This window comes from Mauremys mutica, chromosome 3 (genome assembly GCF_020497125.1).
Source record: "Mauremys mutica isolate MM-2020 ecotype Southern chromosome 3, ASM2049712v1, whole genome shotgun sequence".
Classification (NCBI taxonomy): Eukaryota; Metazoa; Chordata; order Testudines; family Geoemydidae; genus Mauremys; species Mauremys mutica.
In genome coordinates this window covers 89893936-89915578 of record NC_059074.1, presented here as the reverse complement: position 1 = coordinate 89915578, position 21643 = coordinate 89893936, and positions in this window count along the sequence as shown.

Sequence of the window (21643 nt, the reverse complement as noted above, 5' to 3'; positions counted from 1 at the left end):
AGATGCTGCTTATATTTATCATGCACTCACCTTCTCAATTTTCGCAAAACTGCAATGCAGAACTCCCACTTTCTCCAGCAAACATCTCTCCTGTTCACAAAATCTCCTTTGATAACAGGTCTTGGTATCTGCAAAAAAACCACACAACAACATAAACACCATGGAATCCAAGACTCCTGTGACAGCTGTGACCTAGGTCCAGCTTTATGTATCCTAAGACCTGGAATGGAAAAAGACAAATCCCTATAGGAAATTAAAGTGAAATTCTTCTGGTTCGAGAATTTTGTTTTTATCAGCTGTGCATTCTACAACATTCTTTCACTCATTTTCAAAAATACCACTAATCAGGGACACTCATCATTATTTCCCCTAAGCAGGAGAAGGCTGGTTGGCATTTGAAATGTGTGCCCAGGACTAGTGCTGGAGTCCTGGTATGTCCCTCCACAAGGCTATAGTAGTGTTTGCTTTCAGCCTCATGCAAGGAAGGGAAGTGAGCTGTGGAACTATGAGACTTCAGTGTGTTTAGAGCGCTAAAGGGCAACATGATTTTGCTGAATTTTGATTCTGGAGTTTAAAAGTTTGACTCTAACATTATTGGGTTTAGAGAATGCAGGGGGCAAAGGAGTAGGGAAAAGGAGGAAACATGTAAGGAAAAAATAAATATGTAGAGTATTGACTAATGCCAGCCTGTCTTATGTAGTGTTTTCCTATCCCTAATACATAGCACAGGCTGCCCTCTGATTAAAAAAAACATGCTCCAACTTCATCTCTGCCTTGAAATTTTTCTTTATTTAAAAAAAAGAAATGGAGACACTATGGGGGGAAATAACCCAATGTGTTTAAACTGCAGGGAGAGGAAATCCACTCTGATGATGGAAATTCCTACAAAATATGTTGGTTCCTACTCTTTTAATTGGCCAATTAAGTTTTGGAACAGAACAATGGATGTATTATTGGTCTACAACTTTCTGAGGCTGTTGATCTTGCAAAAGAGATCACTAAAACCAGACAGAGATTGGGACAAATTTTGAGGAGTCCTGAATCAATGTCAGCTCCTGTTCTTATTATACCCTTGATCATTCCCCACAGTCCAGGTCTCATCTTAAGTTTATTGACTTGGGATGCCTAGACCTGGGCTTTCCTCTCCTGAAACAGTCCGGACCCCTCTTGTGACAATTAGAGGAATTCATTCAGACCCTGTCCATCATCTTTGATAACCCCAACTATGAGCGGACCACTGAGGCAACCCTTCTGGCCTCACAGCATGGATGCTGACCCATGGACAAGTACACTACTCTCCTGAATTTCATCATTTGGCTTCTGACATTGGGTGGAATGAGGTGACATAGTGCCACCATTTCTGCCTGAGGTTAAATGGGGATATAAAGGATGAGCTCGCTCTGATGGTGCCTCCGCCCACTTTGAACAATCTGATTGACTTGTGCATCAGAATCAGTGATTGTCTCCTGGAGCGGGTCACAAGCATACCTTGATTCTCCAGAGGCCGCCAGCCACCCCACCCATGACACCCCAACCACACAGATCTTCCCTGGCATCAGAGCTCTTGAAAGCCACCAGCTTGGCCCACACATCACTGACATGGAGAAGTGCCAATTCCAGGCTTTGGCTTGTGCTTATATTGTGGGGAACCAGGCCATCTTGACTTGACGTGTCTGGCAAAGACTCAGGTGGAACCAGGACCAGGAAACATCAGGTCCCCAGTCCTAAAGGAGTTGGTTTGGGCAGAGCTGGTCTTCTCCTCACTCCAGCAGTTCCCAGCAGCCATACACCACAGCTGGCACAGCAGACCCCCGAGTCAGTTTTTGATGTAACTCCGAATACTTCTATTGATTGGACTACCAATAAGAGGCCCATGTCAATAACAGGGGGCCTCAGATAACTTTATGGACTTGAACTTTGCTAAGGCCCATGCTGTTCCCACCATACACAAGGACTCTCCAGATCAGGTAAAGATTATTGAGGGTCTCTTCTCTCCTTAGGACCAGTAACCCACCATATCTTGCCAGTAATTGTTATCACCCCCCTGGGGCATCAGGAAACCTTCCAACTTGGATTAATCCGGGCTCTCCATGCTCCTGCCATTCTAGGCATGCCTTGGCTTAACACCCATGACCACCACACTGATTGGCAGAAGAGGTACTCTACACTTTAATTCCTGGCATTGCCAGCTATCTTGCCTCCCAGGATCTGAGAACCAGACTGGCACACTCTGCAATTCACATTATCTGCTGGAGGACCCCAGCCCTCAGGCAACAAGACCACCAGGATCCTCAGCTCCACCTGTCACGGCCAAGATCCCTCAAAAATACCATGACTTTGCCAGTGTTTTTGACAAGGGGAAGGCAGACATCTTGTCCCTGCATTGGACTTATAATTGCCCAATTGATCTCTAGCCCCAAGCTGAGATCCCATTTAGTCAGATACATGCCCTCTCTGAACATGAATTTTGGGATCTCCAAATGTATTTGCAGGAGAACCTTCAGAAGAGTTTCATCTGCTCATCCACATCCCTGGCAGACACTCTAATTTCTTTTTCTCAAGAAGAAGAGAGTTGTGTATTCACTATTGGGCCCTGAACAAGGTGACTGTACAAAACCACTACCCACTCACCTTATTAATGAGTTCTTAAACTGGTTAGTCATGGCCTGTATTTTCACTAAGTTAGATCTACATGAGCCCTATAACCTGGTATCCATACATGAGGAAAATGAATGAAAGACTGCCTTTCATACTTGATAGGATCACTATGAATGTCTAGTCATGCCATTCAGCCCATGCAGTGCTCCAACAACCTTTCAACAATCTATAAGTCATATATTATGAGATATGGTGGACCACTTTATCCATAACTGCCTTGATGACATTCTGATTTTTGCCAAAGATCTAATTCTTCATGACCAGCATATGTACAGCATTCTTGAAAGACCATACCAGAATCATCAATATGCTAAGATGAAGAAATGCAAATCTTACCAGCACACCCTGGAATTTTTTGAATATATTATCTCACTGAAGGGACTGGCAATGGAACCCTCTGCAAGGTGATGGTCATCATGGATTGGATGGCACTGAAGGATGTCCATGGAATCCAGAGCTTCTTGGGTTTTGCTAATTGTTATGGCGTTACCCTAGGATTCTCTGCTTTGGCCTGTCCTTTCATAGCTTTGCTGTGAAAGAGAGTCGAGTTTTTATGGTCCCTAGAAGCACAGTTTCCATCTTGATCTACCCCAACCCCGCCTGACTGTTTATGGAGGAGGAGGATGCTTCAAAATTCATGCTAGGGATAGTTCTTTCCCAACCTGCTGGTCTTGATGATTGGCTTCACCTGTGTGCTTTTTACTAGAGAAAACTCACTCCTGCTGAAATGAATGATGATATGCTGGACAAGGAACTACTGGCCATAAAAGCAGCCTTTAAAGAATGGTGCCATCTTCTGGAGGGGGATAGGTTCCCAGACCAAGTTCTGATGGATCATAAAAACTTGCAATACCTAAAAATGGCCAGGCATCTAAACCAACTGCAGGCATGCTGGTCCTTTTTGCACAATCTGAGTTTTTTATCACCTACCAGCCTGGGACAAGGAACAGGAAGGTGGATGTATTGTCATGAAAGGATGAGTACTACAACCTGGTGAGAAGACTATGAACTTGTATACATTTTAAAAAACTACAGCGGCACAGCTGCAGCTGCGTTGCTGTCATGCTTCAGTGTAGACATTACTTACGCCAACAGGAGAGATTCTCCCATCCATGTAAGTAATCCACCTCCCTGAGAAGTGGTAGCTAGGTCAACAGAAGAATTTTTCTGTGGTGCTGTCTAATTGGGGATTTAAGTCATCTTAATTACATCAATCAGGGCTGTGGATTTTTCACACCTCTGAGTGACCTAGTTATGTTGAATTCATTTTCTAGTGCAGACCAGACCTATGTTCATTAATCTCAAGTGTTCTAACTTCATCTTTGCACATAGCCTCAAACTTGTTACCCTCCATCTGCTCTCAGTTACCTAGCAATCCATTTGCCATCCAAACCCATCGAGCCTTATACCAGGACCAGGACCAGACTGCCACAGTCTTTGCATTTCAGGATAGAATCCTATACCATGAAACACGCATTTACATGCCCAAAGGGGCCACTCAGCTTCAAGTCCTACAATTCTACCATAACACTCTCTTAGTAGGCCACTTCAACTGTTCCAAGACCTCTTTTCCAGGAATTTTTGGTGGTCTGCTGCATGCACCTCTACTGCATCATATGTAGATTCCTGTGAACTTTGCACCCGGACCAAGACACACACACCCCCATTCAAGACTACTGGGTCCCCTCCAGCTCTGCCTCAGCCTTGAACTATCATTTCCATGGACTTCATCGTGAATTACCACTCTCTGAAGCCCATACTACCATCAATTGGTTGATCAATTAACCTAGATGGTACATTTTGTTCCATGCTGGGTGCATCACTCTGCTGAAGAGACAGCCCTCCTGTTTGTGAGCAAAATCTTTCATCTCCATCATTTGCCTAAAAGCATGGTATCTGGCTGGGGAGCCCAATTTATTTGCTGCTTTTGGCAAGAATTTCTACAATGTCTGAGTATTGATTTCCTAAGATCAACAGTCTATCACCCAACCACCAAAAGGCAGGATGAGTAAGTCAATCAGTACCTACATTGCTTCCTAAACTATCATCACGTAACTATCATGTCCTTGATCCCTCATGCCAGGTTTGCTTACAATAATGCTACAAATGCCTCCACCAAGCAGACTTCTTTCTTTGCTAATTCTGATTTCCATCTTCATGCTCATCCAGAGATCCTCTCTGAATCGTCCATGCCCACTGTTATTGAACTCATAGCCCACATCCAGCAAGTACCAATACATCCAGAGGCAGTTAGAAGTCACCAAAGCAACCTACAAATGGTATGCCAACAAGTCCCACCAGCCAATACTGGGCTGCAGGGTAGGGGTGGTTGTCCGCCCAGAATCTATGATTGACTTGCCCTTCTGTGAAGCTGGACCATAAGTACCTGGGGAATTTCCAGATAATGAAATAGATTAAAGTGGTTACATTTAAGTTACAGCTACCAGATTCCCTCAAGACTCACCTAGTGTTCCATGTATTTCTTCTAAAATCATTAGTCAAGAATCCCTTCTCACTCCATGCTAGACCCTCTCCTCTGCTTATAACCGTTCAGAGACAAGAAGAATATATGGGATGGCAGATTCAAAACTCTCCCTGAGTCGGAAGAAAACTAAAGTATCCAATTGATTGGGACAGCCCAGATGAACGTTCATGGGAACCTGCAAAACACATCCATGCTCCTGATCTCCTGTACTCCTTCCGCCACGCTTGTCCTGGGATCTGAAGATGGCACCCTTGGGCTGGGGGGCAGGTACTATTAGGAACTGGGGCCTGCAGCACACCTAATCTCCAGGCAGCCTCATCAGTACAGGTGGCTGCCTGATTGGCCACATCACCTGATTGGCTGGAGGAGGCAACAGGCTGGTTCTTAAGCCAGCAGCAGCTCACTGGGCTGCTCAGTGCTTATGCCCACCACTGTTCCTGCTCCTGTGTTACCTTGTTCCTACTGCTTCTGCCTTGCATCCAGCCTTGCCTCACACCCATCCTTGCCATGAACCCTTCCTTGCTTGATACCCTGCTCACCCCGGTTCCTGCCTTATGGCTTGATCTGTGGCTTTGGCTTCTGACTATGGACTCTGGTTTGACCCTCAGGCCTGAGATCTAATTCCTTGGCTCCAGCTTCTGATTACTGACTCCGGTTCTGACCTTAGTCCTTGGTTCCTGATGCCTGCTCTGACTACTAGGCCTGATGCCCGCTTTGATCAGTAGGCTAGCCCGCCTTCATCCCAGTCAGCTGACAAATTAGTCTTTCAGACCTCACAATATTTTACTGCAGACAGTAAAGCTGTAAATGTATTTGAAAGTATTTCTAGAGGAACCAGAGGCGGTTCCTGGAACTCACCCACTAGTATGAGAGGAACAAGCAAAGGGTTAATTGCCACAATTTACATTTACAACGGCAAGATCTTCCTCTTAAACATTCAATGACACTAAGTGACATTTAGTCCTTGGCCACTTTCTTAGTGAGGTTTTTTTTCACAATAAGCAAGCCCTTAATGGCAAGTCCTTTTAGCAATAAGGCATGCATGTGCTCGTAAGTTCTTTCTAATACAGTAGTAAAGATTTAATGGGGGTTGACACCTCTCTTGCAGTATGTTTTGAGCTATTAAAGTAATAGCAAGTGGTATAAGGGACAGGTGGCAGTATCTACAAACTGTGCTAATGGCCCATCAACATATGTTTAATTTATTCCAAGCTATACTTCACATCCTCCTGTTGCTATTACATTTCCTCTGGCCCCTCTTCTCAACAAAGAAATTTGGAGCGGAAAGGAAACATTAATAAACCCAAAGTGTTTCATTTAACAACAGATATACATTTTAATACTGCTCATAAGAAGGGTTATTTGACAAGAGAACAGCTCATTGCAGCCTTCAATAATTTTGTTGCCAACATCAGTGAAAGGCTTTTAGAAAACAAAGACTTTTTTAAAAATAGAATTATGGCTTTTCCACGGCATTTGTTATTTGAGCATGTTGTGCTACAGCATCACTTTTTAATGGGTTACAAAAGCAGAAATGTCATGGGGCAATTTTGTGTAAATGTTTGTCAGAAAAAGGCCATGGTCGGAACCACGGCTTTTCCAATGAAATTATCAGCTTTCCTGGATGTGTCCCTTGGGCAAAATTTCCTTTTTACATTTTGAGAGGCAGTATGTTCCAATGGACAGGGCAGCAGAATGAGATTCAGGACTCTGGAGTACTTTTCCTGGCTCTGCTGTTTGACCTTGAGCAAAGCTCTGTGCCTTAGTTTTCTCTCCCAAACCTTCCCTTTTTGCACTGTAAGCTCTGTGGGGCAGGAACTCTCCCTTTTACTATATGTTTGTACAGCCTCTAGCACAATGGGGTCCCATTCACAGGCAGCACCGCTAGGTACTTTCATAATACAACTAATAATGACCGTGATCCTGGTGATACACTTATATACAGTAAGTATAGTCCTGTAGGTTCAAAAACAAATTAGATCAGTTCATGGAGCTATTAGCTAAGATGGTCAGCAATACCACCCTATGCTCTGGGTGTCCCTAAACCTCTGACTGCCAGAAGCTGGGACTGGACAACAGGGGACAGATCACTTAGTAAATTGCCCTGTTCTGTTTATTCCCTCCAAAGCATCTGGCACTGGCCACTATCAGAAAACAGGATACTGGGCTAGATGGACCATTGGTCTAACCTAGTATGGCCATTCTTATGTTCTTAGGTGAATTCAGGGGTCTTCAATTGTCTAACAGGTGCAATGTTCTCTTTGTTAATGCATTGATACGCCAGGGCATAAATGTATAAACACAAAGGATGAGGGCCCAATTCTGTCAGATATACTCTTCATGCAATCCCCACTGAAGTCAAAGTATTGTACAGTAAACAAAGGTAAAATCTGTGTGGTTTATTTTATAGATGATCAAAGAAGGTGTTTTGCTTGAGCTTGGTGTCTGGCATTATCTCTAAATGCTCATTGGCAATCTGACTTAGAAGCTGTTTTATACAAGATTCTCAGAAGTACTGTACTTCTGGGAGTAACATCACAGCCACACCCAACAGTGTATTAACATGACTGGAACTTTGGGGGTACACATCCAGTAATGATGATGGCATTCCAAATTAAAGTATCAATTGGGTTGGAGGCAGATCAGAAAGACAAAATAGCCAACCTAGCTGCGGAATCTGAAACATGCTTCTGTTTAGAAACAGCAATTCTGAGCTGAAATCACTAGACCTAGTTTTTCAAAAGTATTTCACCTTTTTCATGTTGCTTTTAACTTGTTGAAGAGACAACATTCTTACCAGATGGGAGGCACCCTTAATCATGTGGGACAGAGTGCAACAGAGCTTTTCTTGTTGTCCAATAGGCTGTAAGTTACTAAACAAGTGTTTAGGGTCGAGAAAGGAGACAGGACTGGGAATTGAAGAAGGAAACCTAGGAAACATTCTAAATAGCTATTTGGTATTCAGATGGCAAAAAGGCTGTCATATTTGCTAGAAGATGATGGTGTATCCTCAGGTGAAGGTTTCTTTATTGTTCATTTAATTCAGTAAGTATCAATCTTTGGTTGTAACTCGGATTCACTCAGGCTCCAGGATAAGGATTTGGAGGAAAATCTCACTTAGAGATCCTTTTTGTTTGATTGGTGGAGTGGGTCAGCTTGTCCCGCAGTTTATACATATGCAAGCTCCAGGAGTAAACCTGCAAATGTTTTATTTAGAGTTAGAGCTTGTAAGAATAAGCCCAAGTGAATAATAAACAGCCCTCTTGTATTCATCTCCTATGGCAAGTTATACATTTCTGTTTCTATTAAAAATATTAATCCAATACACCTTTGTGTTGCCAGTGCTTTGAATTGACTCTGTTGCCAGTAGATCACCAATATAAATTTTGTCTGTGTTAGAATTAGAACCAATTCTCTGTGCTCTGCAGTCCCTCAAAGCACTTAAGCAGCTGCTTAACTTCAATTTGAAGTCAGTGGGATTACTCAGATAAGTAATGTTAAGCATGTATAGAAGTATTTGGCTGGAATGGGCCAGCATTTGCAGGATTGAGCCCTAAGGATGTTTCCCCCTTCCACCCAAAGGACTAATGAACATTTTCCCTTGTAGTTATGAGGAAGACTCCTCCCACAAAGTCTTAGCCAATCAGCACCAAGAAAGGCTCCTAAGTCCAATAACTTGAAGAGTTTTCACAAGTTATCCTTGGTGACATTTATTAAGATCATAAAGGTAACAGATAAATTGTCAAATGTTTATTCTGCTTAGCAAATATGTCCTCAGCCACCTGAATCCACTGTCTTCTACTCACAGTGACAGGGTCAGGCCAGATGGCTACAGGAGAGTGGTCAAAGGCAGATATATTAGCCCCAGGTTAAGTAGGTCCCCTTTCCCTGGGTAAGGTAACAGGGAAGGTTCCAGAACAATCAGGAACTTTCTGGAAACAATTAAGGCAGACAGGCTGATTAGAACACCTGCAGCCAATCAAGAAGCTGCTAGAAACAATTAAGGCAGGCTAATCAGGGCACCTGGGTTTAAAAAGGAGCTCACTTCAGTTTGTGGTGTGCATGTGAGGAGCTGGGAGCAAGAGATGCAAGGAGCTGAGAGTGAGAGGGAGTGCTGCTGGAGGACTGAGGAGTACAAGCGTTAACAGACATCAGGAGGAAGGTCCTGTGGTGAGGATTCAGAAGGTGTTGGGAGGAGGCCATGGGGAAGTAGCCCAGGGAATTGTAGCTGTCGTGTAGCTGTACCAGGAGGCACTCTAGATAACTGCAGTCCACAGGGCCTTGGGCTGGAACCCGGGGTAGAGGGCGGGCCTGGGTTTCCCCCAAACCTCCCAACTCCTGATCCAACACAGGAAGATCTCTGAGGCTAGCAAAATCTGCCAATAAGCGCAGGACCCACCAAGGTAGAGGAGAAACTTTGTCACATCACTATACAAGTTTAACAGGAAGGGGCAAAAGGGAATGAACAAAGGAAAATTCACACATCAAGGGCCTGATTCCTATTTCAATGTAAATCAGGAGTAACTCTATTAAGTCTATGGCGTTACCCAAGTATAAAATCTGTGTTAGCAAGAAGAGCATCAGGCCCTATTTTCCCTTCCCATTTGGGGGTCCATTTCTGTGTTCCTGGTGTTGACAAGCATCATACTCCATGAAAGGTCCCACTGAAGTCAATGGGGAGAAATAGCATCAGAACTGGGCCCAGAATTGGCAGCACTTTTGTTGAGTGGCATGAATCTGATTCCCTTTTCACCAAACTGTTGGGCATATTTATCACACTCATGTGGTATTAGAGCAGTACCTCATGGAGTGTGTATAATGTGAATGTAAATATCCTATGATATGACATGGCAGGTGCAGATACGACAAGATTGTAACATGAAGCAATTCTTTGCTGTACTGGCAACTTCTGCCTATTCTGGCTTCATATACAAGGCTATAGTAATAATCAAAAAGCTGGGTGCCTCTATGTGTATAATGTCCTCTGCAATTGATAAGGAAGATGTATGGTATGTATATTTGATAGTAAAGAACAAGACTATAGGTTCTCAGCTATTGAATTTAGCACTATCGTATCTGGACTAAACTCCTCTAGAATGTGTTGTTCAGGGTCCCTCTATACTGCTTTTTCTGGGGGAATGAAATACAATTCCTGCCGTTTAAAATAATTCCAAAAATTTTCCCCTCTCTTTCTTCCTATATCTTTTTTTTTTCCATCGGAATCCCTAGTATGAAATAAATCAGAACTTTCTTAATAGTCATTTTAATTCAAAATACCATGTTATGTTTTCTTTAATATAGCTAGAACTTTATCATATGATGAGTCTTAAAATACTTGCTAATTTCTCCTTCTTTAATAATTCCCAATTCCATTTGGGCCCTGATTATTATCTGAATGTCAAACCATCCTCAAATTGTATGCCCACAGTTCTGGAAGATGGAGTCCATTTTTTAGAAACCGGGCCTTAGCCTTTCTTTAAAATTACAATCTGGCTATTGCGCCTCACGTTTCAGTAAAGTCTCTCCATTTGCCTCAGGTTTGTTTGTTACCCTTTAGCTGCCATGCCTTGATACTAAAGCAGAGATGGTTAACAAATATAAACTGGGAAAAATCAGTTGATCGTCAGTTTGCTAAAGGCCTGATGGAGAGCTATAGCTGCAGTAGCTAATGCAAAGTTCTGGTTAAACATTGTCCTACCGTTTGCACTTTGCCGTCTGTTGTTTTTACACAAGAGCCTTAGCAGAGGTTGGAGGCAGTATTGACTTTGTAATTAAACTATTTTAACTTCAGGATTTTGTAATCGCCACATTTAAACCATCTGTTGTAGTACAAGGGTGATTTCCCCCACCCCCATCCCTTTTAAAGTACAAAAACTCCATAATGCTTTTAATTGCAAAGAAGTTGATTTCACAGCCTCTTGTTTCATGGGGCTAGTATGCCACCATCGATAGGGAAAATGAGGATAATTTCCTCTCTCTAGGACAACAAGCCAAAGCTCAAACAGTGTATCAGGAGACTTACAGTGGTGTTGAGGAAAATGCCTTTGGCTGGATTATGCTTATAACCACAAATCCTGGTTCCTGCTGCCCCCTAGTTTAAGGACAGTAATAAACTGTGCCAGCCCTTTTGTTGGCATGGGTTACTTCCCCCACTGCCTTGGTTCAGTTGTGCTGGCCAGCACACGGTGAGGGTGGGGATGAAAGCTTAGCTCCACCCACTCCTGTGCTTCCCCCTTGGCGCTGGCATGGTGTCTGGCAATGAGGGTAACCCTCACAGAGGAGTAAAGGACTCTGTATGCTTGGTAAAAGAATAGAGAAATTGAACCTGGGGTAAGAATGACAATAACAATAATAGTGTGCATATCTATCTGTCTGTCCAGCCAGTCAGCCCCATCACCTTACTGTCTGAGTAGTCTGTGCACTACCTTTCATCTTAGGCTCTCAACACTTCATAAACATTAACACCCCTGTGATTTCCTTGGACAAGTCATTTAGGGCTTGTCTACACATAAAAGTTGTGCTACACCAGTAAAGTTAAAGCAATACAACCCCCTATTGTAGACACATTTATTCAGTATAAAAGAGCTAGGCTGGTATCACTTATTCCTATATGGGAAAGGGAATAAACTACACCAGTCTATGCACTTTTATACCAATATAACCATGTTCACACTAGGGTTTTTTACCCGTGTAACTATTTCAGTAAAAAATCACACCCCTAACCAACATAGTTATACTGGTATAACTTTTAATTGTAGACCAGAGATTAAGATCTCTCTGAGCCTCTGTAAAATGGGTGTAGTAGTCTTTTCTTTCTCCCATTCTTTGACTTATTTGTTTAGATTGTACCCTCTTCAGGTCATGGGCTGCCTCTTATTGAGTATATGTTCTGAAATAAAGCTATTATTATTTCAAAGGGTAGGCCTGTGCATCATGTGTGATAACTAAATAATAATAATAATTACTAAAAGCAGGTAATATAAATATCCCCCCACTCTGTTTTACAGATTAGAAGATATCATCCAGAAGGCTGGAGTCTTGATTCCTAGTTCCCTGCTCTGACTGCTAATCACTACTGCTAGACCACACCATTAAATGTAAATAAATATTTTATATTCTTGCTTACAAATATTTGTCTTTATTATTTATTCATTCAAACAACTTTTTGGAGCCCTCCATTAGAAATTCTCTTTAGCCCTACTTTACTGTCCCTCATTTCAAACCCCAGGTCTTGTGTTTTACTAACCATCTTCCCACTTCCAGGAAGTTGGAGGGAGCTCCTTCAGCCCATATCCTGGCTACTCTGTCACCTCTCAATCATTAGTAAAGCAAAAATGTATTTTATAAATCAGAGCAAAGTTCAAAAGGAATTATTGTGGGGTTCCATGCTCTGTGCTACACAGGAAGCCAGACTAGATGATCACAGTGGTTCCCTCTGGCCTTGGAATCTATCAGGTGCAAATGTCCTGTGGTTTATAAAAATGGCAGAGTATCTTTAAAGTTGTACTTTAACAGTGCTCACTTTGTGCTGACGTTCTACATTGTCTGGTACAGAAGCAGTTGCTATCAGCACAGATAAAAGTGGTGATATCAGATATGTCACACGGTGTATGTACCTGAATATCAGGTATCCAATTGTTCTTCTGTATGACGTGCTGATCACACATGATGCACAGGCCTACGCTTTGATCTCAGCCCAGGTTTGTTTGGCATTTTTGTCTCAGGAGCTCTTCTTGAGGACAGCAGATAAAGTGGTGCTTAACAGAGACAGGTTTTTTTACTGTTAAACAATGCAACCATGCTAGAAGTTGTAAGTTTGTATTTGTGTGTGTGGAGACATAGAGCTGGTCAATCTCTCATCTATCTTCAGTTGCCTGGCCATAGATTCACTTCACAAAATCGCTCACCAAAAGTGGAAATGTCTCCACAATTCTTGGAGGCTGATGAAAAGTTGAACAGTGTGACTTGAATGCAAATATGTGAGAAATTCCATCTAAATTAATTTTTAAAAAGCCTCCAATCCCCACATAATTAGTTCTTTATGAGCCAGTTTTCTTCAGCTAACATTCAATATACTATGTATGTGACCTATTTAATGATACTGGGATTAAAATGCTGATACTGGGCTTTAATAATCCTTACTGCTTTTTAAATCAGTGGCAGTTTTTTGACTGATTGACTTTCACTGGGAGAAGGACTGAATCCAATGTGATGGTGGTGGTATTACTGTTGTCATGATGAAAATCAAATTAAAGCATTTTAACAATGATTATTATGAGAAAATGGTAAGTAATATGTGTGCAAATGAACATGTCATAACAATTATAAGGAAAATAACTGCTGTTTGTTTTGTTTATGGTCCATGTAGCCCTTCAGCATTTGCTACTTGATAGTCATTTGAGTAATAGAAGTCAGTGAGAAATGCTGGGTGCTCAGAACTTTAGAAAATCAGGTCATTTATGTAGGAAGTTAAATAGAGACTTAGGCACCTACTTTAGTGTCCTATTTTTGAAAATCTTGGCAATTGTCAATTCATTGAATCAAGGGAACCCTTTTCAGGCACTGAGCCCAGATTTGTAAAGATATTTAGATGTTTTTCTGCTCAGAATTGTAAGACCTCAATTACTTAGCTGGCTAAGTCCTATTTTCAAAAGAAACACAGGCATTTAGGAGCCTGAGTCCATGAGTCTGAGGCTGCTAAGTGCCTGAGTCACTGTTGAAAATTGAACTTAGCTGTCTAAATCACTTGGCAGAGCAGAGCAGTGCCTAAATACCTTTAAAAATCTAGGCCTTGGTACCTAGAGTTAGGCACCTAAATTCCTGTTTGCCCATAGAAATATATGATTTTCCATGATGCTGAATGCCTGTATCTCCGTTGACCTTATGAAGGTTGAGAGTGCTCAGCACCTCTGAAAGTCAAACCACTTATCTAATAGACTCACAGATTATAAAACCATAAGGGTCCATTAGATCATCTAGTTGACCTCATGTGGAACACAGGCCAGAGAATGACATCCAGTTACTCCTGTATTCTGCCCAGTAACTTGTGTTTCTTCTTCGAGTGCTTGCTCATATCGATTCCAATTAGGTGTGCGCGTGCCGCGTGCACATTCGTCGGAAGATTTTTACCCTAGCAACACTTGGTGGGTCGGCTGGGTGCCCCCTGGAGTGGCGCCGCCATGGCGCCTGCTATATACCCCTGCCGACCCAACCGCCCCTCAGTTCCTTCTTACCGCCCGTGTTGGTCGTTGGAACAGTGGAGCGCGGCTTAGCTGACCTGCACTTCCCTAGCTACTCGTAGTTTTCTCATTAATTCTTGTGTATATAGTTCAGATTTATATAGTTGTAGTTAACTTTATTCGTTTATAGTATAGTTAGTGTATATAGTTCAGAGGGGTTCGGGGATTATCCCCTTCCCCGCACCCGGTCCTGGGGCCTATGCCCGATTCACCGGGTTTCAAACCGTGCTTGGCCTGCCACAAGCCGATGCTGACAGGAGATCCCCACGACTCCTGTCTTAAGTGCCTCCGGGAATCTCACCTAACAGATAAGTGCCGCATTTGTAAGGCCTTTAAGCCGAGAACAAAAAAGGAGCGGGACTTTCGTCTCAAACAGCTCCTGATGGAGGCAGCTCTTACTCCTCCGCCCTCGGCACCGAGTGCTGGACAGTCTTCAAGAAGCGCTCCATCGGCACCGGATCGCGCCGGTACCGCCAAGGCCTCTTGGCACCGGCCATCGCTGGCACCGATGTCTGCTTGGCACCGATCCCTCTTCCCGAGGGCGAAGAGGCACAAGACTCCTGCTGCGTCCGCACCGCCTGCTTCGCAGCCCGAGCGCTCTACTAAGTCGGACCGCCCGGCACCGATACCTGCCATGGCACCGACAACATCGGCACCATCGATTCTGGCCACGCAAGAGCCGTCGAGTCCGGTGCCTGAAAGCTCCCCGGTGCGAGCCGTGGTTGAGCCCACTATTCCCTCCACGCCGGAGACATTTTCCACGGCGAGGGAGTTGATTGCAATGATGGAGTCTGCGCTGCCTCAACCCCTGGCACTGCCGGTGCGGGTTATACAGTCGATTGGCAAGCCTGCCTTGATCAGACCACCCTCCATCGGCACCGCAGAGCGGCACCGTTCACGATTGCGGTCCCGCAGACGTTCTCGGTCCCGTTGCCGATCCAGGTCCCGACGCCGCTCGCAGTACCGGCACCGTTCTCCATTTCAGTACTGGTCGTACTCGCGGCACCGGTCAGCGTCCCGTTCGCCGGCCTGGTACACTCTGCACCGCTCCAGCTCCCGGCACTGCTCCAGGCACTGTGACTCTTGTAGCCACTCCTGACGTTGAGCCTCGAGATCTCGGTCGACCTCCCGGCACCACTCCGGTTGCAGGTCCCGATCTCGCTCCCGGTACCGGTATGCCTCCCGGTACCAATCCCCAGTGCCACGTCGAGCGACGTCAGCTAGAGAGGGAGACTCTGCCCAGGACTTTTCAGCTCCTTCATGGCCATCCAGACATGCATCAGTGTCGTCCCACGTGGGCAGTTCATACGCGCAGGACCGTGATTCGGATGTGCCCACCAGAGTCTTCCAAGAGACCCAGGCTCAGGACCAAGGCCCCCATCAGTGGTCATTCTGGACACCTTGGGCTTACCACCAGGCACAAGGCGTACCAGTAGTGCCGTCCCGCTCTGTCCCATCAGAGCACAGAGTGCCAGAGGCGACGGTTAGCCGTCCCCCTCCGACTGCTACAGAGGAAGCCCCAGTTCACCCACCGGACTCCCAGGTTCCACTGGAGCAGGAGCTTGCCCAACAGCAAGATGCCGCACAGGACCCGCTCGTCCCCGGCATCTCCTCTTCCTCTTCTCCGGATGAGGCGGTGGCAGGAACATCCTCCTCAGGCCCTCCTCCAATAGACCTGAGAGCCCATCAGGACCTCCTCAGGAGGGTAGCACTCAATATGAACCTCCAGGTGGAGGAGGTCCTGGAGGTAGAGGACCCGGTAGTGGACATCGTATCAGCGGATGCCCCCACTAGAGTGGCCTTACCGTTTATTAGGACCATCGAGGCCAATGCCGATACTATATGGCAGTCTCCAGCCTCTATCCCTCCTGCGGCCAGGGGAGTCGAGCGCAAATATATGGTGCCCTCTAAAGGGTATGAGTACTTGTATATCCATCCTCCTCCCTGCTCACTAATCGTCCAGTCTGTTAATGAGAGGGAATGCCATGGCCAGCAGGCGCCAGCCCCGAAATCGAAGGAGGCTAGGCAAATGGACTTACTCGGCCGCAAAGTATACTCTGCAGGTGCCCTACAGCTCCGGGTGGCAAATCAACAAGCCCTGCTTAGCCACTATAATTATAACACCTGGGCAGGGGTGGGTAAGTTTACGGAGCTTCTCCCTCAAGACTCCCGCCAAGAGTTCGCTGCCCTCTTGGAGGATGGGAAAAAGGTGGCCAGAACTTCCCTCCAGGCTTCACTGGATGCAGCCAATTCAGCAGCCAGGACTCTGGCCTCGGGTGTTGCCATGAGGTGCATCTCATGGCTTCAGGTTTCAAGCCTCCCACCGGAGCTGCAGTATACCATCCAGGACTTGCCGTTTGATGGTAAAGGCCTCTTTTCGGAAAAAACTGACCCCAGGCTGCAAAGCCTGAAGGACAACAGGGTCATAATGTGCTCTCTGGGCATGCATACACCGGTGACCCAATGCAGGCCTTTCCGTCCCCAGCCTCACCGCCCATACTCTGCGCTTAGACAAAGACAGGACTTTGGCAGGCGGCGCGGCTGAGGTGGTCGCAGGTGACCTTCAGGAGCCCAAGGGGGCCAAAATCAAGGTCCCTCGGAACCACCACCGGGACCAAAGATGAACTTTTGAAGATGCGCCCGAGAGTGGCGTACCAGTTACAGGCCAGGATCCCTCCCTCCAACCCTGTCCCTCTTCAGGGACCCCTCTCATGAGCAATTCCTCTTACAAGAGGTGCGGACGCTCCTCGCCATGGGAGCTATAGAGGAGATACCAATAGTCGAAAGGGGCAAGGGGTTTTACTCCCGTTATTTCCTAATCCCCAAGTCGAAGGGAGGTCTCAGACCTATCCTAGACCTGCAAGGACTCAACCAGTTTATGATAAAGTTGAAGTTCTGCATGGTATCCCTGGGGACCATTATCCTGTCCTTAGATCCTGGAGACTGGTACGCCACCCTCGATATGAAGGACGCGTACTTTCACATCACCATTTTTCCTCCGCACAGGAGATTCCTCCGCTTCGTAGCCAACCGTCAGCACTTCCAGTTTCCGGTCCTGCCGTTTGGCCTTTCTACAGCCCCAAGGGTATTTACAAAGTGTATGGCCGTAGTCGCCGCCTACCTCCGCCGACGTCGGATACACGTTTTTCCGTATCTGGATGATTGGCTCATCCGAGGGGCCTCCGAGACTCAAGTCACTCAGCATGTGGGCATCGTCAAGGATCTATTCACCTGCCTAGGCCTGATGATCAATGTAAACAAATCCACTCTGGTTCCCACGCAGAGGTTAGACTTCATAGGAGCTATCCTGGACTCCAGTCTAGCCAGAGCCTGCTTACCACAGCCATGCTTTCAGACGATGGCAACAATCATCCAAGGTCTACACAATTTCCCGACAACTTCGGCTGGCACTTGTCTCGTTCTCCTGGGTCATATGGCGGCCTGCACGTTCGTAACCAAATACGCCAGGCTCCGCCTCCGCCCTCTCCAAGTTTGGCTCAAGTCGGTATACCGCCCGGGCAGGGACCCATTAGACATGATAGTCACCATTCCCCCGAGCACCCTAGGCTCCCTGGACTGGTGGCTAACTCCCTCCCTGGCGTGAACAGGGCTGCCGTTCCATCTACCCCAGCCCTCGATGTCCCTGGCGACGGACGCATCATCTCTCGGCTGCGGTGCTCACCTCGGACACATTCGTACTCAAGGCCTCTTGTCACCTGAGGAGCTGACATTACACATAAATGTCCGAGAACTGAGAGCAAGGCGTTCCAGCATCAGTTACAGGGCCGTTGTGTCTCAGTGTTTATAGACAACACAACGGCCATGTACTACATAAACAAACAGGGAGGGACACGATCCTCCCCCCTTTGTCAGGAGGCCATCCAACTCTGGGACTTTTGCATAGCCCACTCGATAGACCTGGTAGCGTCCTTTCTCCCAGGGGTTCGGAACACTCTGGTGAATCGACTCAGTAGGTCCTTCCTGTCTCACGAATGGTCGATCCGCCCAGACGTTATTCATTCTGTTTTCCAGAACTTATGTCTCCCCCATTTGAGCCGTTAGCAACCTGCTCGCTACTCTACCTGTCTTGGAAGACAGCTTTCCTTGTAGCCATTACATCGGCCAGATGAGTCTCCGAGCTTAGGGCTCTTACGGTAGACCCACCGTCCACTGTGTTCCACAAGGACAAGATGCAGTTGTGACCACACCTGGCATTCCTCCCTAGGGTGGTTTCAGCCTTGCATGTTAACCAGGACATATTTCTCCTGGTCTTCTTCCCGAAGCCACACTCAACGCGACGGGAGCAGCAATTGCACTCCCTGGACGTCTATAGAGTGCTCGCTTTTTATATCGATCGGACAAAATCCTTTCAGAAAATGCCCCAACTCTTTCTCGCGAGAGCAGACCGAATGAAAGGCCTACCTGTTTCCTCTCAGAGGATCTCATCTTGGGTGACGGCGTGCATCCGCACTTGCTATGATTTGGCTCATATTTCTCCAAGCCACATCACCTCGCATTCTACCAGGGCTCAGGCTTCATCTGCCGCCTTCCTGGCTCATGTACCTATCCAGGAGATATGTCACGCAGCTACCTGGTCTTCGGTCCACACCTTTGCCTCACATTATGCTCTCGTTTAACAGTCCAGAGATGATGCAGCCTTTGGCTCAGCAGTTTTACATTCTGCAACATCTCACTCCGACCCCACCGCCTAGGTAAGTCTTGGGAATCACCTAATTGGAATCGATATGAGCAAGCACTTGAAGAAGAAAAGACGGTTACTCACCTTTGTAACTGTTGTTCTTTGAGATGTGTTGCTCATATCCATTCCAAACCCGCCCTCCTTCCCCACTGTCGGAGTAACTGGCAAGAAGGAACTGAGGGGCAGTTGGGTCGGCAGGGGTATATATCTGGCGCCATGGTGGCGCCACTCCACGGGGTGCCCAGCCGACCCACCGAGTGTTGCTAGGGTAAAAATCTTCCGACGAACGTGCACGCGGCGCGCGCACACCTAATTGGAATGGATTTGAGCAACACATCTCGAAGAACAACAGTTACAAAGGTGAGTAACTGTCTTTTCATTAAAGCCTATCTTCCAGAAAGGCATCCAGTCTTGACCTGAAGACTTCAAGATATAGAAAATCCTCCACTTCCTTGATAGTTTGTTCCAATGATTAATCACCCTGACTGTTAAAAAAATATTGTGCCTCATTTCCTAACTGAATGTGTCTGCCTTCACTTTGCAGCCACTGGTTCTTGTTACACCTTTTGCTGCTAGATTGAAGAACTCTTTAGTGTGTGGTGTTTTCTCCGTGTGAAGGTACGTAAGTGCCTAAATACAGATTTACAATACATGAGTAAGTTAAAAAGTCACACCAAAGTTTGAACATTTGGCCAAATCCTGTAAATTCCTTTTTATATTAATAGTTGTTATTATTATTACACACCTACCTCGATATAATGCTGTCCTTGGGAGCCAAAAACTCTTACCGCGTTATAGGTGAAACTGTGTTATATCAAACTTGCTTTGATCCACCAGAGTGTGCAGCCCCGCCCCCCCGAAGCACTGCTTTACCACGTTATATCCAAATTTGTGTTATATCGGGTCGCGTTATATTGAGGTAGAGGTGTAGTTGTTTAGCAATCACCTACAATATATTATGCATTTAGGGTGGAAATTCACCTTTCAGATTAGGACTTTAGAGGGAGTTAAACACTGATGTTCTGCATAGAGGTGAATGTTCTGGAAAAATCATGGAAACGTGATTTAGCTTTGTTCACTATGTCAAACACTAATAATTGTCTCTAATAATGTTAAAAAAACACAGAGTCTTCTAATGGAAACTGAAAACAATTAACTTGGGCTTTTACAGGACTCCAATAATAAACATATTGGCAACTTCAAAAATAGATATGAAATAGAACTGTAATGACAATGGCACCCAAAGGAACACCATGTGAGCAGCTTTCCAGGATCATGAGGTCTGTACCTGTGGTGACTATGGTATAGGATGGACCAGCTCACTGCTAAAGCTATACTGGCATTAGAAGATATACTGGCATTGGAAAAGGTTCAGAGAAGGGCAACTAAAATGATTGGGGGTTTGGTCTCACCCAGTATGGCCATTCTTATGTTCTTAAAGCTAAAAGTATGAATATGAGCTCAAGATTTAGATCCAGTAGCTGAGGGCTAGAAAATCATATCCTCCATAGGTTGGCACAGTGGGGACCATGTTCTACACACTAGCCAGTGGGCTACATACCTACTCTATATAAAAAAGAGCAGATTCAATATGAAGATTCCACTAAAGGATGCTAAAAGTCTCAGCTAGTCTCTGAGACCTGCTCCTGCTCTATTAAAAATGAGAGCAGGTAGAGACTGTATTAGAGAGAACTACATTCTGGATTAGATAACTACATTTGCCATTTGTGTGGCAAGGGCTATGATTTGTCCACCTCTCTTTAACAGATTTTAATCGGACTGTTGATTGTCTAAAAGATGAAACTTTATACATTAGATTTAATTGTTTTTCTCTGCCAATTGATTCAAGAAGGTGACTGTCTTGTAGAATAAACCTTCCACACAAAGGTGAATGATAGGATGGGAGAAATATGCTATTAATTTACCATTATGAATGTACAGTAAGGAAAGAAACAAAAAAACATAGAATATCAATCTCTTTTTAAATGCAGAATTACACTGTATGTCTCTTTTTACTATAGCAACCAGGGCATAAGGGCAATGTGAACATGTGGCTCTTTATTTGATCAAGGATAATAATCAACTACGCCCAGAGAAAGGGAAGTAGATTTTCCTATTTCAATCGCTTAATATAATCTTTTATGTGTTTCCAAATAAGTGTCTATCTGTGTTCCCATTGTACGCGGGAAAAACCTGCACGTAACAAGAATCTGAATTTGATACACATGAAGGCTTTTAAACATATGAAATATTACTGAGCCTATTCAATAGCATTGCTTATTCTGCCTTTGGAAATGCACAATATGGGCCTGATTTTTCTGCCTCCTATCACCCTCATTCCCAGACCCGCTACTCACCCAGAAGTGAAAGGTGGGCTGAAGGCCCCACTTTTGATGATTCAATGCCTTTGGAGAAGCTGAACCTCGCAGATGCCCTAGCACCGTGGAGAGTGGCAGTGGGATTTGTGGGCAGGATCTCCCACCTGGATATGCAGCTTTCACCATTTCCATTTCCATTTCCATTATCATCATTATGTCAGTAATGTTGAGCTTTGAGCAGTTT